We start from the raw sequence: 17,815 nt of genomic DNA on the forward strand, positions 1-17,815 counted from the left end.
TCTGAATAATGTTTTAAAAGAAAGGCATTTTAATGTAAATGTCAAATTACTGACATTTTTGCTAATTTTCTGATTTGGGTTATGCTATCCAAGATTTCATTAACTTAAATATAAAAATGCAGTAAAAGGAATCTTTTAAATGCCATAATTGTTGCTTAACAATGGGGATACATTTTAAGAACAAGTCATTAGGCAATTTAATTGTTTTAAAACATGTTAGAATGTATTTTTACAAACTAAGATGGCTATGGTATCACTAGTCTACCCTCATATATGCAGTTCATCCTTGAATGAAGTGTCATTATGTGGCATATGGCTGTATTGTGTTCATACTCAACTTCATCTCTACAGTATGCCTGAGAAATAATAACTTCAGAAAAAAGTAGTTAATTTTTTGAGCATTTCTAAGTGAGCTAAACATCACCCCAAGAATCATTTTTCTTGCATTCCCATAATAATCTTATGAGCAGAAGTACTGTGATCTACTTCATTTTATGGATCAGGAAACTGAGACACAGAGAAATTAAGATGGAGTAGTTAGTTAGAGGCTGAGCAGAGTCCTGAACCCAGAATATCTAGCTTCAACTTGTCTTTATATGTACTTGTCACAACTACTTACAGTTTGCCAAAAGTGATTGTAACTTATTGCCAATGAAAAATTTAGTTAAAACTTTACTATTTTTGTTATTCACTTTTACTTTTTCAAGTCTTGATGGGAAAGTAAGTCAGTGGAGGTATGCAAGTTACATACTTGAGAACACCCAGGAGCTCTAAAACTCTGTCATTCCAGGGTCAACGGAATCAGATATAACACAAAGATTTTGAAATCAGTGTAGGTAGGACTTGTGTGTGACTAAAGTTGCACCTTTCCCCCAAATGCAGAGTTGAGATTTGGGAAATTGTTTTGATGCTAATAAATAACTGACTATATATGACCTAAACCAAATATTTTCTAAAATTCTTGATTCTTCAAAAAATTAAAAAAAACAAAAAGTGATCTTCATACAGAATGGAAATATAGAGAAAATTGTTTTGTCAAGGGTGATCTTTTAAGTGATTGTTTCATAACACAGAGCCATTTTACCTTAATTCTTGTGAGAAATTTTGTTGCTTGCATTTCAGTGTAAATTATATCTACTCAAGGGTAGTCCAGGAGGTTAGCATGGGAATTTTTAGTTTTGCATACTTAATAGCTTTAGAAAATCCTGACCTAGAATTGAAAGTCAAAATCTTTACCTAACAAAGAAATCAAGCAAATAGATAAGCAATTCAAGTCCTTTGTGGACCATTTGAGCACTGGTGCTTGATTTCTTTCTGAGCATCTTCTAAGTTGTAACAAATCTCCAAAGATTTATCTGTGGCTAGACTTCAATCAATAATTCATTCTTTCAGCTAGTGGCTCCAGACTCCTTCAACCATTTCATCACATTACTCTAACCTTTGCAAGTTGTCCTGCCCTTTTCATGCCTGAATCATTCAGGTCTTCCTCTTTTATTCAATTCATCCAGTTGTCACACTTTTTAAACAAACAAAAGCCCTGGTTTAAGCAAAGTATTAATTGAAAATATAATATGTTATCTATGTGCAAACATCTAAGGGAGTTTTTTAAAAGAGAAAGCTTTAGGGCTTATTTTTTAGTTGTAAGAGTTTGGAATGCCTTTTAACCATTAGTTAACTATAGATTTTATTTTTTCCCCATTGATTTCAATGATAAAGTGAATTTGAATTGACAGCCACAGCTGAGTATCTGACTAATCTAAAATCTAATGGTAGTACTTATAGAATATGCTTTAATTGTTTCTGATTGTGCCTCTTTTCTGATCAGAGGGGGATGGCTATGGATTATTATCTACATAATTTATTTCTAGTTTGGATCCATGTAAAGAAGTCTGCTTTGAAAAAATCTTCAAGCTGGAGTTGTTTTGTGCAGACTTTTAATTTTGAGACTAATGTGATACGACAATTTTAAATATTGTGAATTAAGATTATGCCACTAGAGTCTCTAAATGGCATTGTGTTACTGCATAACAGAGTAAAAAGAAAAGTAGTAAACAGCAAATTTGGGAACTTTATTTGGTCTCAAATATTCTGAGAATTTCCTTCTTTATTTCCAGTTTTTCCATTTTACTTTTAAAAGAATTGCCATTGTTTATTTTATTCTCACTTTATTGTTTAACTCTGTACCCAAAGGTCAGAATAGCAAAAATGGAAGAAGATATAAAATCAGAGTGTTTTTACAACCCAGCATGTGTCTATGATCCTTGCAGCCTGTGTCTATGGAAAGTTCTGTTAATTTTCAGCAAGCTCTGACATCCTGGAGCTAGGCTCAATGTGCAAGCCAGATTTTCTCTCTTTACTTCCAACTTGTTTTATTTTTCACAAACATTGGAGTAGGATCTTTAAAGAGTTTACAGCCTTTCTTTTAGAAGAAATCTGCAATTAAGACAAGCTAAAAATGTTACTTGTTTGTTTTTTTTAATACACATGCTCACATGCTCACTGGGTTACTTTTTAATTTCCTTCTCTGTACTCAAGAGAATAATTAAAGCAATGGCTAGGGCATCTGTTGGATATTAGTGTTCTACTGCTTATAGTAGAACACTATAAGCAGAACAATAATAGCAGAATATGCTTTAGTATAGAAGCAGAGAAAAGCTCCAGTATTCTAGAATATTTGGGTGAATAGCAAGACACAATCTTTGTTTTGTAGTTTTGTTCATTCTCAGTGATTTCAGGTGACCCGATTGCTGTCATTCAAGATTTATTCTATAAAGTAGCTGGAAAAAAAATTAACTCATTAAATGAAAGCCACTACAATATTACCTAGTTACTTAGTGTGCTTATAAAGTATCTTAATTTGTTTATGATTTAAGTTCTTGAAGAAATGGAGGTTTTAGGAACAGGTTGTTGTTATTATAATAAAGTAATAATATGTTAAATTTATCTACAAGGACTGATTCCTCACGCCAGGGCTTAACAAACAATACTTGTCAAGAACCAAATAATAAATAGTTGAATCTTTGTGTCCCATGTAATCCCTGCTGAAATTCTTCAATTTTGCTATTTTAGTGCCTAGTAATCAATCATAGATAATGCATAAAGAGGTGATCATGACTCCATTTCAATAAGATTTTACTTATAAAAAAAGCAATGGGGTAGGATATGACCCATGGATCTTAGTGTGCCAATTTCTTCCTTATCCCCTTGATAAATATTTGATTTATATGTGTTGATTTATAAAAGCATTTTCCACATACATGTGACCTATCTAACCTATCAGCCAATAAATAAAAATGAGTTACTCTATAAAATGTTTTACATCTTATTGGGGAAAATCTTAACAAAGAAACCAAATAATAAAACATGCATAAAGAAATGTAATGAAAATATAGTTGGATTAATATTTTGACATAAAAGCATTGTACATTAATTTCTGGGTTCCTAATTTCCCATAATCGATCTAATCTGCTTACTGTTACATAGCAGGAAAAATACAGTAAACCTGGCATTCAGTAGTATAAGTCTTTTTCAGATCAAAATAGTCTCTCTTAAGTAAACTCACACTACCTTAGGTTAATCTTTAGACTCTGAGTTTCCCCCTTTTCCTTCACATAGCACTGTGAGTGAGTGGGGATGAACAGTAGATATTTGATGTTTTTTGAATGATGGGAGAAGTCTTTCTACTTCAACAATTGTGTCCTGTAACTATCTTCTTGGTCCTTGCTTTCTCTTTTTAAATGTAAAGGCTGGTGAAAAGTCTTGAGCTTTTACCTCCTGTAATAGATACGTTCTAAGAGCTTGGCTGTGTCCCTTACTGGCCAGGTTTAATCTCCACTTGAAGATTATCATGAGGTTTACTGCACCACCATTGGAACCACAGAACAGGCATTACCTTGACTTAGTAACCCTCAGTCACATAGACTTTTGGATTCACCTTGTTTCTCTAGGAAAATCTTCAGCCTATACCATCAGCTATTTTGTGGGACTAATATGGGAATGAGGAATTTATGGATAAATCCCAAACAATTCTCACAAAAGTCTCCATGGTTCTACTTCTGATTCCTTCTGTGAAACTATTTCACACTTGCACTTTTTATTCCAATTTGGGAGCCATGTGTTCACAAGATGTTCACTTTGAGGTGCGTCCCCCCCAGACTTCTCAGTTCAATGTGGCACAAAATTGCCTCTGAGGTCTGTTTTTCTTAGTCATTATTTTGGTGAGACAATGTACTCTTTCCCCTTCCCCCTTCTGAAATTTAACATGAGGATTGAGGACAAGAAATGGCACTGACTCTGATATCTTGCGCTTTTTTCTTTATCTCCTTTCCCTTTACTCTGTGATAGGTCTCCTTCTCCATTCAAATATCTTCCTTCTCTCTTTTGTGTACTCAATATTTTAGGCTCTATCTTTTTGTACTCATATTTTTGTTGAATAAGCTACAAGGAAATATGACTGGCAAGAAGAATAAATATCATATATATATACACATGTCTATATATAAATATATAGACATAGATATATATCAAAGATACTCATTACAAAAATACTAAATGTCCAGTGCAACAAGAGATATGAAAAATTGTGCTATATATGTGTAATATGAATTGTAATGCATTCTGTTGTCATATAACAAATTAAAATTTAAAAAATAAAAATTAAAAAATACTAAATGTCCAAATAATTTTTAAATGTCTTAAATTATTTCATGATAAATCTATGAAAAAACTATATTCTCTCTCACTGTATTTCAAAAGAAGATGTTAATTTTCTTGCAGATATGAACAGATCATCTGCAAAATTCACACAATCCTTACCAGTATCAGATTGATAGTAACATTCCTAGCACCAAGAGGGAGATTGCTGGGCAGGTGTGATCTAACTTCTTTTTAGATACTAGATCCTCTCTCCCTCTGTGTGTGTATCTTGATGTGTGTGTGTGCACACACATACATACACATATTTATGTATAAATTTCATTATTTTCACTATTTTTCAAATAACAGGATTCTAAAAGTGAAAACTTATTACCAAATTTTTACATTGCTTAGTTCTCAAACATTTTTTCTTCTGAAAATCATATCTTTCCATTTTTAGCATCTCTCCTAGGAATATAGCCCTTTGAAATTCAAAGAATCTTTTGTACTTTAATTTTCTTTCATCTCTGAGTTCATGGTCCATTTATTCAACAGACAATATCTATTATGCAGATAATATTAGGCTATACAAATTCCTAATAAATAAATCCTATCCTAAAAGATCCTGAGGTGAATTGAGAAAGATAAATGAAACTTTATCTACAATAAGCTCGACAAATATTGCAGTAAATTGTGTACAAACTGCCATTGTAGTTCCAGCAAGGAGCTACTCACTCTATGCTTAACAAGTGCAGCAAAATCCTGGAGAGAGAGAAAGGCTTTTGAAGAGGAAACTGAAGGTAGAAGGATGATTAAAAGTTTGGCAGATGGAGAAAGTGGAGGAGAATATTTAAGGTAGAAGTGGAGCACGATTAGGAGGAAGAGTCTCTTCAATAAATAGTGCTTTAACAAAAGCATATCTACATGCAAAAGAGTGATTTTGGATTTCTACCTCACAGCATACACAAATAATAACATGGATCAATAATCTAAATATAAGAGCTAAAATTATAAAACTCTTAGAATGACACCCTATCAATTTTAAATATAGTGGGATTAAATTCTTAGATATGAGTAATAAAAGAAAAAAATAGATAAATTGAAATTTAACAAATTTTTAAGAAAAAATCTTGTTTATATAACATATCAAGAAAACAAAAAAATAGTCTATCAGTGGGGAGAAAATATACCAAATCCTAGAGCAAATAATATATACACATGATTAACAAGAGCATGAAAAGATGCTTAATGCCCTTAGTTGTTAGGATAATGCAGATCAAAATGACAGTCAGATAACACTTCATATATTTTTCTAAAAAATATAAAATAACAAGTACTGGTGTGTATTTGAAGATATTTGAACACTTGTAAATTGCTGGTATGAATATAAAGTGGTTCACCCACTGTGGAAAACTTTTGGCTTTTCCTCATAAAATTAAGCAGAATTATCATATAACCCAGCAATTCCACTCTAGGTTTATATACCAAAGAATTAAAAAAAAATCTACTCAATTATTTGACCTGAATGCTCATAGCAGCACTAGTAACAGTAGAGAGAAGGTGAAAATAAATTATGACATTATTATTCATGCATAAAAGAGAAAGAATTATTGATATGTGGTAAAAAAAAAAACTTTTCTTTTATATTGGGGATTGAATCCAGGGGTGCTTTACCACTGAGCTACATCCCTAGCCTTTTTCACTTTTTATTTTGAGGCAGAGTCTCACTAAGTTGCTTAGTTAGAGCCTCCTTCAGTTGCTGAGGCTGGCTTTGAACTTGGGATTCTCCTGCCTCAGCCTCCAGAGTCCCTGGGATCACAGGCATGTGCCACCACACCTGGCTCATTGAAAACATTTTTAAATGAAAGAAGACAAACATAAAAGATTACATATCATATGATTTTCTTTATATGAAATACCTAGAATAGGTAAATTCACAAAGACAGAAAACACATCAGTGGTTGCCAGATACCGGAGAAGGGATTAGGGAGATACCACTCAGTGAATATAAGGTTTTAATTTTGTGGAAATTACAATATTTCAAAACTAGAGAGAAATGGTGATTGTACAAGATGGTGAGTGTATTAAATACTACTGAATTTTATAATTCAAAATGGTTAATATTATGAAAATTTCAACACAACTAAAAAAATATGCCAAAGCTAAAAATTATTGTGTTTGTGTTATTTCAAACAGAAATTTAAGATTGTGGTCATACATTGGTCAGTGCATTAGAGAAGACTCACAATTATTTTCTGAGGAAAATTTTTGCCTCATTTACTAGGTTTAGCTGAGTGAGGTAGATTATCTTCTGCTTAGGAACTAATCCTTGATATATTCCTCACTTTCCATGTTAGGATGTGAAACAACTTTAAATCCACTGTTGGTTATGGAATATTATTCTCTTCTGATTTGCTGGATTTCAGGTGATACCTGTAATCTATTATAAATACTGTACATAGCACTTCATTTTATAACTTCATTAAATTATTCCAACACATTTTTTCTGTACATTGGAATTTGGAATTTATCTGTACATTGTCTTAGTCTGTTAATATGCTAAAACAAAACATCTTGGACTTAGCTGGGAGGTGGCGCATACCTGTAATCCCAGGGGCTCGGGGCTGAGACAGGAGGATCGAGAGTCAAAGCCAGCCTCAGCAAAAGTGAGGTCCTAAGCAACTCAGTGAGACCCTGTCTTTAAATAAAATACTGAGGATGTGGCTCAGTGGTTCAGTACCCCTGAATTCGATCCTCACTACCAAAACAAAACAAAACAAAACAAAAAAACCTTGGACTGGATAATTTATAAACAACGGCCATGTATTACCTATAGTTCTGGAGCCTAGAAACTGCAAGATTAAAATGTTAGCATATTCAGTGTGTGAAGAGGGTTGTTGTCTGCTTCAAAGTTGGCACCTTTCATGCTGCATCTTTACATGGTGGGATTTACTTTGGGTATCTTTTTCAAGGCACTTAATCACATTCATGAAGGATATATCCTCATTATCTAATTATCTCCTAACAGTTCTATCTATTAATACCAGCATATTGGACATAATGTTTAAACAGATTAATTTTGGAGGGACACATTTAATCCACAGCAACTATCTTAACAACTGCCAACCACTATAACTCTTCCTAGAGGCTTTCTCTGGAGGTCAAAACCCACTCTGTCAACATAATGCAGCCTACAGGTTCTGACAAGTTAACCTAAAAAAAGTTCATCATAGGGATTTCTGTTCCCACGCCCCTGAACAGGAAATCTTTGAGGTATGTATTCTGAACTAAATCCCCAGTAGCCTCATCTGCTCCTAGTATTAACTTGCCCCTAGTATTAACTTGCCTGACAATACACCCTATGTTGGATTTCTTCCATTATTTCTCACTTCTTCCCTCACCTACTGGTACTTCTAGAGATCATTTTCCAATGACTGCTTTGGAGAGAACCATAAGCCAGGAAGCTTCTGAAATAAGTATTACCTCTCTTTTGAGAGATGAGAAAATTGAGAAATAGAGAGACTTAGAAATTTGTTCAAGATCACAGAGCTATTAAGTGAAGAAGCCAGAATATATATATATTTTTTAAAAAAACACATGTCTATAAAGTTGGATCTCTGAGTCATTTAGCACTTGGCCTCTCAGTAAGAAGGTGGACAATTTGAGTAATTGTTCAGCCCAAATTATCTAAAATCAATCATTTAAAATCTAAATTTAATGTTTCTACTGAGGAAATAAGATTAATAAAGGATTAAAAGAAATACTTGCAATCTATTTATTACTTTAGATTCTCTAACAGCTACTCAATGATTAAATCAGATGAGCTAAAAACTCTTGTACTTAAAATCATCTACATCCTCCTCCAACCACACAAATAATTGCATTCAGTGAACTTCACTGTGTTATGAAGTCATCTGCCCACATCAAATGGCTCAGAAATATTCTAAGGGAGTCATCATGATGCTTTGGTGGAGGCGTTATTAAAGCTTTCTTGTTACATTGCACAGTCTTTTAATGAAAACTTTGGGAGAAATTTCTTCTAGATGTTCATAGCAGGAATAATAATGACATTTGAGCAATTAAAATGGTATTGTCTATAGAGCTTGATTGTGTTAATCTTCAATTTTTTTTTTCATTCATATACTTGCTGCTGGAAAGATATTTGGCTTATCCAGGTCAAGTGACATGACCATGTTATATCTAATCCCTGATTACAGGAGGTATGGCTAATTTTGTTTTAACTTTCTAAAAAACCACCCTGCTTTGTTTTTTCTTCTTGTTTTATATCATAATGATATAAAATATAAGTTTATAAGCTTTTACAATAGATGAGGACATAAATAAATGCACATATGAGCAAATAAGCACAAAATTTTATACTTTTCCAAGTTTTTGATTGCTCCAAAATTATTCTACTTGTAACATGATAAAACTATAAGATTGGGATATAGATTTCAACTTATTTTAGACTTCCGTTTACTCCAGACAAGAATATGCACTAACAGCAGGAAAATAGCAGTCACTTGAAGGAACTTTCAATTGAGCATGATGTAGGACAATGGACATAAAAGATATGTTTCAGGAGCCTGTGCATTTCTTAATGCCTTACAAAACTATAACAGGTGAATCAGATGGGGTGGCTGGATGATACTCTTTTTTCCCTTGATTATTCACTTGGTGAATTTCACTTGTGTACTGGGTGTGGCAATGAAGTATTTAAAAAACTGTGCTGACATACTAGGTTCTTGTTCCTAGGTGAAAGTACATGTAAATACTTTCAAGTGTATGATCTTCATTTTATCTTCAATTTATACTTCAAGAACAGTATCCTTAGTAAGGGAGGGTGCAGAATTGAATTTGACTGCCTACACAGCACAAATACTTTTTTACAATAATTTTGCAATAAATTTTGACAATTTAATTAGCTATATATGCTCAAATTGTTCACTTATAATTAAATTATTCATGTCAATCACTACTGTGTTTTATTAGCCTCAGTGATTACCAGAATAACAGGAAGTTACACATTAAATTACCTATGTAACAGGTCTGCGTTTGACTATATCCTCAAACCCTTCTTTTGCATTCTAACTGCCAACTTGATTTTTTAAGTAAAAATAGATCAGGCATTTAATTTATTGAAATACTGTCACCAGATATTTGAATTTGATCAACTTTCTTTTTTATTGGTACATTATGTTTACACATAATAGTGAGATTCATTGTGACATTCCTACATGTATATAATAATTTGATCAATTTAATTCCCCAGTATCTCCCCTTTTCTTTCTTTTGTCCTTCTCCCTGATCCCCTTCTTCTACTCTACTATTCTCCCTTATATTTTCATGATATCCTTTTAAAGTTTATTTCTCCCTAGCTTCTACAGAAATAAAGTATATGATCCTTGATTCTGAGTCTGACTCATTTTGCTTAACATGATGCTCTCAAGTTCTATCCATTTTCCTGAAAATGAAATAATTTCATTTTTATGGCTGAATAAAACTCCATTGTGTATATATACACCACATTTTCTTTATCTACTCATCTATTTTTTGCTTGTTGGTACTCAGGATTGAACATGGGCACTTAACCACTGAGCCATATACCCAGCGTTTTTTTTTTTTTCTTTTGTATTTTATTTTGAGTCAGAGTCTCACTGAGTTGCTTAGAGCCTTGCTAAATTGCTGAGGCCAGCTTTGAACTCAAGATATTCCTGCCTCAGCCTCCAAGCCACTGGGATTACAGACATGCACCACTGTGGCCCACATTTATCCATTCATCTGTTGATGGACACCTAAGATGATTCCATTGTATGACTATTGTGAATTGTGCTGCTATAAATATGATTTGTATGTATCGCTGTAGTAAGATGACTTTAATTGTTTTGGAGAAATACTGAGGAGTGGTATAGCTGGGTCATATGGTGGTATCCTGCCTGGTCTTTTAGGGAATATCTATACTGATTTTCATAGTGATTGTACTAATTTACAATCCATCATCAGTGTGTAAGTGATCCTTCTCCCCAAACATCCTCAGTAATATTTATTACTACTTTTGTTCTTGATGATTGCCTACCTGATTTTAACAGATGAAAAGCACAGGTTACCAATTAGAGTAGCAAAGGATTCCATTTAGACTAATATTTCTATCACAACTTCATTTTATGTTTCTCTGTAATGATCTTACTAAATTCTTTATTGTAGTCCTCTTTATAAGACTAACAGTTTGCAGAAAAATGATTTATTGAAAAGAGAAATGACAGTTATTTTGACATATTTTGAGCTTAAATATGGCATGCCAATCATGCTGATTCATAATGACATAGGTTTTTAAGGCCCATAAAAATAATATATAGGGCTGGGGTTGTAGCTCAGTGGTAGAGCACTTGCCTCACACACATGTGAGGCATTGGGTTTGATCCTCAGCACCACATAATAAATAAATAAAGATATTATGTTCATCTACAACTAAAAACAAATTAAATATGTAACTGAAAAACTTCTAATTGAAAATCATAATGTATCAATATCCTCCCTCCAATAAGTCCTGTGAAATGCCATAATCCCAAGAGCATTAGCAACTGTTTTGTCCTCATGTATGTTGAATTATGTTTGAAATTTGCATGCATCACTAGAGAAAATACAGAAAACTGAACTTCATAAAAATTAAAAGCTTTTGTACTTCAAAAGATATTATCAAGTGAAGATATTACTCAAAATGAGAGAAATTTTTATAAGTATGTATTTGATAAAAATTTAAAAGGTATATTTGTGTATATATAATGTAATATATACACAAATGCATATGCACATAATATTTCAGCTCAAAAAATATAAACAACTCAATTTTTAAAATGTGCAAAGGAAACACTTCAACAGTTACAAATTAAACAGAGAATTACTACATGAACCAATAATTCCACTTTTAGGTATATACCCAATGTAACTGTAAACATTTAAACAGACACCATTGTCATTGTTCATTGCAATATTATTTACAATACCCAAGGGTGAAATCAACCCAAGTCTATCCATAGATGGAAACAGGATGTACATGTAATGGAATATTCTTTAACCATAAAAAGGAATGAAGAACAGATACGTTCCATAACAAGGATGAACCTTGACACTATTATGTAAGTAAAACAAGCTAGACACAAAAATATAAGCACAAAAATACATGAAATATCTGGCATATATACATTAGAGGATATCAGAGACTAGGTAAAGGAAGGAATTGAAATTTGTGGTTAATGGTTAAGTAGCTTGTGTTTGAGGTGCAGAAAAAGTTTTGGAAATAATGATGATAAATTCACAACACTGTGAAGTTAACTAATGCCACTACATTGTATATTAACAATGAATAAAATGGCAAATTTTATGTTTATATATTTTACTATAGTAAAATAAAGTGTATTTAAAATCTGCATAATTTATTGTAACAATTCACAAACCCTTCCCAACAAGACTATCTTCATTTTAAAGTTTTCTTCAATTGGTTTGAAATTATGAAAGACCTGGATTTCAGAAAAGTTGTGTTTAAGTAACAAGGAATAACTCATCCATTCTTATTAAAATTTGAAATTTCTCAACATATTTTCTGGAAAGGGCAAAAGAGCAGTGCATTTTTTCCTGAGTTCCTATAATTCTAGCTAAAACACTTTGCCTTTTTATTTACCTGCAATGCCTTTTCATGGAGATATGGGTTGTTGATTTCTACTTGAACTTATATATAAAGCTCTTATTTCTTCCTTATGGTATTTCTAGGCAACCAAAGATATAAGGATGTAAGTTCAAAAGCCACTGGCATAATAGGAATACTTTATCAGGAGTCAGTAACCATATGTTCTAATCAAGTTCTGTTATAAACAATTTGAGCTAAATGTATATATTAAGTATAATGTCCCATCTGACTTCCCATATAAGATATAATCATATGCTATATTAAACACATGAAAATGATTAATAAAGGTTAAAATAAATCAGTGTGCCTAGATGATAAAGGCAAAGGACAAAAAAAGAAATCAAGGATTTAATACTGGATATCAAGTAAAGTATTACCTCCTGAGCCAAAAGTATTATACATGGGATGGAATGGCATTTTAATGATAAAAGTTATAATATATATGCATATAACAGTTGTGAATAATTATGTATCTAAAACACAGCAACTACAGGAATTGCAAGGGAGAACTAATAGATAAATAGAAATGAACTAAGATTACAATCATATTCCAATAAGGCAATTGTACGTGAAACACAAAAGTAATAAAGTAGATCAACTTTAGTAGTAGCAAACTGTGCACTCAAACAAAGAATTCAATTTAAGTCCCCTAGAATATACACGTTATTTATTTTGTAGTGCTTGAAGATTTAAAATAATATGCTGATGATGTGACTACATTGGTATATTTTCACATTAAATTAAAAATAAATGAGTTGGGGGCTGGGGATATATCTCAGTTGATAGAGTGCCGGCCTCACATGCACAAGGCCCTGGCTTTTATCCCTAGCACCATAAAAAAATAGGAATCATCTACTAAATTGTTCATTGTAAATATGTAGTCTTAATATGTCAGACTTCAGTACAAGGAAAAAATTCTAACATATATTAGGAAAATGAGATAATTTCTATTGGCCCTATATTGTTTGTTTCTTCAAAGTAGTGCAAGAACATTATCTTTTAAGCTTGCTGGAACCAGACTTAAATTTTTATGTATCTGGTTATTTAAAAAAATATGACAAATAAGCAGATTTTAGGCATTCAGAACCAACTTTTCAGCTTGCATGCCCCTAATGAAGGAGAACTCAACATCTGATATATATATATATGATAGATATATAGAGATATAGCTATATACTCATATATATACTCATATATATTCATATATATATACTCATACATATGCTAAATATATATCACATATATATACATATATATATGATATGCTACATAAATACATATGTGTGTGTGTATATATATGTGTATATATATATATATAAAATTCTATAGTTATAAAACATTTCAACCCACTGTTGCCCTTTGGAATTCTCTGACCCAGATACTCCCCAAAATGATGTTAAGCAACATCACCTAAACTTAATTGATTCCCATTCCCTGGGATTTCCTCTGCTCTTTACCCTTTCTAGATTGTTACCCTGCATTATTTCCTCTGAAAGTTCTCAATGAGGCACTTTCTTGTGAATACAACCTATCAAAGTGTTACATAAATAAGTCTCATTGTGTGGTACTGCCACCCTGTGATCATATAATTTTCTTTGTTCAACCCAGAAATCCCACAAATTCACTACAATATGTAAAATATGTGGTTAGGATTAGATTGGTTTTGACCTTCTTTGATGTAACGTTAGCCATTCTAGAGAAATTGTGGCTTAGGTAAATTTCCCCCAAAGTGTGGTCCCTATACTTTTATAAATGGATAATCATTCAACATTGAAGCCCAACTAGTGGATACATTGCCAGATCAGAGCTTGAAGCATTTGGGAGAATTTAATTGATGAAAAGAGAAGAGCCTTGTTCAAGGACAGGACTTTTTTTCCATAGATATGATATGTTCAATGACTGGTTGATGCAGGGATATAAAATCTTGAGCCCTACCCCCAAATTTAGGGTTTCTTTGAGGGGCCAGGGTGGCTTCAGATCTTGACATGGAGTCAGCCAGAACCTTGGTTGTGACTGAATCATAGCCTACCCTCTGCTTGATCTTGCTTCATTTTTTTCCCCATTGGAGTTGTTCCTGAGAGCATTCCATCATAAATTTCTGGAAACGAAATTTATGTCTGCTTCTGGACATGCAACAGCATTTGTTAGTTAACAATTCTGAGTGACAAACAGACAAGTATTTAAAATTTTATTTTTTAACTTTTTATCAATGTTTTATTAGTTATATCCTATTCATAGCAATATTGTTTAGTGGGTAAGATTTCGTATTCTGAAGCCAGACTCTATTCTTTCAAACTCAGCTCTATTAGTATCTGATTTCCTTGTACAACAAACTGATGAATCTCAGTTTTGTAAAATTTGAAATATAAATGATAATACATACCTATATTTTTTTAAAACCAGGGATTGAACTCAGGGGTAGTTAATCACTGAGCCACATCCCCAGCCCCTTTTATATTTTATTTAGAGATAGAATCTTGCTGAGTTGCTTAGGGTCTTGCTAAGTTGCTGAAGCTGGCTTTGAACTCACAGTCCTCCTGCTTCAGCCTCCTGAGCCACTGGGATTACAGGCATGCACCACCGCACCCGGCCATACCTAGATTTTTGAGGATAAAAATCAATAAATATTTTTATTTCTTAGAACGGTGTCTAACTCATAAGTTCAAAAGCAAATGTTTATTAAAGGAAACAAACATTAATGAATTAATAATATTAGCAAATATGTATGTGTAAGATTGTCAGATTTAAAGGGGTAACTGTTTCTAAATTAAATATTTGTGTCATGGAAGTGAATAGTATTTAATTAAGAAACTCCATAGGCAAAAATACAAGGGCATTGTTTATTTTAGAAATGTGATTTCTGGAGTCACAGTTGGTTTTACTTAAAAATGAAGCTAAGTTTTGCTTTTCAATTTAATTGTTCTTTCAGTTAGTCATTAGCTCTTTATAGACAAGGACTGTGTGTTGAATACTGTAAATATCTCAGATATAACTTTTACCTTTATAACACAATTTATCATATCTCTGTTTGTATATAAGGTATGTTGACACCAAATTCACATCTTCATATGTATTTTGTATAATGATGAGGGTGTATTAAGAATTGTAATGCAAAAAAATAATAAGAAAGCTCATATATAATGGCATAATTTGGCGTGAACATACTTTATATACAGAGTTATGAAAATTTGTGCTGTGAATGGATAATTATGATTGTAATGCATTCCACTATTGTCATGTATGTTAGAAATAAAAAACATCACTTTCAGTGTTTTACTCAGCTATTACCACAAATATGCTAAAATTTTATGATTTATATGAAGCTTTCAGATTTAGCAAATCTAGGTTATTCCAACCTATAATTTGGGTACAGTTATTTTCTTTATCATCCTTCTCTTTGATTAGTGACCTAGATACAATATTTTCTTCTCATAGTGCTGGCAAAAATATAAGATGGGTAAGCAGAAACACGTAATGTTTCTTAAGGCCTTCCTCAATAGGTAGTGACATCCCTACTTGTATTTGCTTAGAAAAAGCACATTGTATTTCTAAACCCAATGGTATGGAGAAATATATTCTGCTTTTGGTGGGAAATGTGCTGAAAGGAATTTGCAATTCTCAAATCTTGTGTGTTTTTCTTAGAGTCTTATGCATTAGTGGGATTACTGTGAATTTCTAGGGATGCTATGCTCACAGTGATCATCAATTTACAATGATCAAAACATATATAATTTAAATATTTAACTCTGGAGATATTTTAGGAAATATTCACAGGGTCTTTAAGGACATGGTTTTTAAAAACTAATTTTACTGTGTGAAATAGAATGCACTGAGCATTGCTTGTCTATGTCCCATAAGTTTAATTAACTAATCATAGCTATGCTATATTGTGTACATTATTAGTTTAATTGCTGGTAAACATTATGGTTGTAATTAAACTTTAAACCAACAAGAACTCAACATAGTAATTTGGTTTATGTTGATCAAGCCTCTGGAATTTGATATATCTAAAAATAATATATTATGCTTAATGGTATACGTACCTATACTCCTAGTATTATTTGATGTTTTAATCTTCAGAAAATATAATATCTGTATCAGATTCCACATGTATCTAAATGTCTGAGTTAAATCACTAATATTGCATTTCATTTTGGGTTTAGTAAAAAGACTATGTAATTTCCAAACTATAGCCATATTATAGGAACATAATCACAATAGCTGTTTTATATACATGAATTACTACTTCATTTATGTATGTTACTTTTAGACATAAAGCACATAGTGATATTTCACATTTAGGATAGCACTCAAGTTAAAGTCAAAAGTAATAACGATGTGTGTGTGTGTGTATATATATATATATATATATATATATATATAATATATGTATGTATTTGGAATATGATGTTATCTACATTATATTAAGAATATAATTATTAAGTAAATGAAATAATAATTCAGAAACCAATAAAAGTGTAGCTACTTGCTGAGCTGTAATTGTTGAATCTTGTTGTTTCTATTTGGCTTTTACCTAATTTTTCACATGTTTTTTTTTTCTTTCTTTTTTTTTTTTAATTGTGGTCCTGGGAATTTAACTGGAGACTTTTAGTTATTAGTCAGATGCTCTGACAAGGCATCCAAGACCAGGAGTTATTTAGAAAATCAAATAGTCATGACTGAAAAAGAACTTACCCATAATATACTAAACTTAAATTGTCAAAATATAAGATAAGGAAAGAATATTAAAATCTGTAAGACAGAAGTGCCAAGTCATATTTAAAGGAAATCCCATTAGAATAACAACAGGTTCCTCAGTGGAAAGTCTACAGGCTGGGAGGACATGAAATTATGAATTTCAAGTCCTGAAAGAAAATAACTGCCAGTCAAGATTACTATACCAAGGACACTTACTCTTCACAATTGAAAGAGAAATAATGAATTTCCAAGATAAGCATAAATTAAGGGAATTCATGATCAAACACTCTGTCAGAATTACAGAAGATACATAAGGAATCTTACAACTTAGAGTGAGAAAAACAAACCAATCATGAGAGCATGGGAAGAATAAATCTTACTAGAAGAATAGACACAAAAATGTTTATTATCAATATAGTAAACCATCAGCTATCTAAGATGAATAAGATAAAAAGAAGTGAACACAGATTATTCAAAACAACTGTAAGAAAATCAACAAAATGACTAGAACAACTACACACTTTTCAATAATAACCTTGAATACAAATGGTCTTAATTCACCAAGAAAAGATGCAGACTGGCTGAATGGATTGAGAAAGGAGTCCTAACAAAATGCTTCCTTCATGAAATTGAACTTGCCTACAAAGATATACACAGGCTGAAAGTAAAAAGATGGAAAATGATATTCCAAGAAAATGTAATCTGGAAACAAGAAGGGGTATCTATACTTGTATCCTACAAAATAGACCAAAAAACCCCTCAGTTTTCTTTTTTTATAGTTGTAGGTGGACACAATAC

Source organism: Ictidomys tridecemlineatus, chromosome X (assembly GCF_052094955.1).
Source record: "Ictidomys tridecemlineatus isolate mIctTri1 chromosome X, mIctTri1.hap1, whole genome shotgun sequence".
Taxonomy (NCBI): domain Eukaryota; kingdom Metazoa; phylum Chordata; class Mammalia; order Rodentia; family Sciuridae; genus Ictidomys; species Ictidomys tridecemlineatus.